We start from the raw sequence: 1,343 nt of genomic DNA, 5'->3' as shown, positions 1-1,343 counted from the left end.
AGAATCTATTCTCTCTCTCTCTCTCTCTCTCTCTCTCTCTCTCTCTCTCTCTCTCTCTCAATTTTTAAGATATTATATTTTTAGATATATATTATTATACGTTAAAAATGCATAGATTTTTCTGATTAATATTGCAACTTCTTCCGATAAATATGAAATCCGCAATTCTTAGAATTAAAAAATAAAAAGCAACATTTTTTTAATTTACTCATATATCTATTATAATCTTTAATGAAAATTCTTAGATACAAAAGAGAAATTTTTTTAGTTAAATTTTAGTAATGTTAATATTTAAAGAAGCATTCAATATTATATTATACACAAAATACAATTTACAATTATTTTAAATAAATACAAATATTTGAATATATAATATTTATTATTCTGTACCATAGTTATTTTATTATAATTCATCGTTAATAACATTGTTCGGTACATTGCAACTATGCATTCTATGCATTAACGAATGCGATGGAATTTGCCGAAATTCTCATTTTCCGGAAAATATAACGATTGATGAAGCATCAGCTTTAATCTTAACTCCCAGTAGACATTTTATGCATCATTTTATCCTATATGAAGCTCGCATATAGAATTAATTTCATTTCAACTATTTATTGATCGATTTGTTCCATCTATCATATCTTACATATTAAATCCATACTTAGGATATCCGCATTTTTAATCCGACCACTTGTTGGACAAAAAATGCCATTGAATTACACTGAAAATTTTTGCTTTTAGAGTCTTGAATTTGTCGTGGAAATAAAAATTTCGAAGTTTAATTTTAAAATGGCGAATTACATTTATTTACGCTACACTATTAAATTCATAATGTCGAAGATCCAATTTGAATTATTTTTAATTATTTCTATAGGTCGCTACTGCTTCCACTCAATACGTCTTCTACTTAATTTAACTAAAGCAATAGTTAAACAATTTAACTTAAAAGATATAGTAAATTTTACTCAAATTTAATTTATTATATATACTAAATGCACATGTTAATATGAACGTTGTTTTAAACTAAGCAATTACATCAGAAATGAATTAATTTACATTTTGACATACTTGAAAGTTAAAAATAACAAAACGTATATTATTTAATTTAAAGAATTTGATCCTATTACTCCTTTAGCTCCATCTAACAGTTTGTATTATTATAAACATAAAAATATATAATTTTCTGTTAAATATTAATATGCATCGAATGATAAGAACATTGCTTATATTATGTAGAATTTTTCTTTATCCGCTATCCACAAAATGACGAACTACATTTATTTATAAATAAATATAATATTTATACAATTAATATTATTTTTAGATAGTGTCCATGGCAC

This window comes from Trachymyrmex septentrionalis, unplaced genomic scaffold (genome assembly GCF_001594115.1).
Source record: "Trachymyrmex septentrionalis isolate Tsep2-gDNA-1 unplaced genomic scaffold, Tsep1.0 scaffold60, whole genome shotgun sequence".
In the NCBI taxonomy this organism is placed as follows: domain Eukaryota; kingdom Metazoa; phylum Arthropoda; class Insecta; order Hymenoptera; family Formicidae; genus Trachymyrmex; species Trachymyrmex septentrionalis.
Note: the sequence above shows the minus strand (reverse complement) of the source record.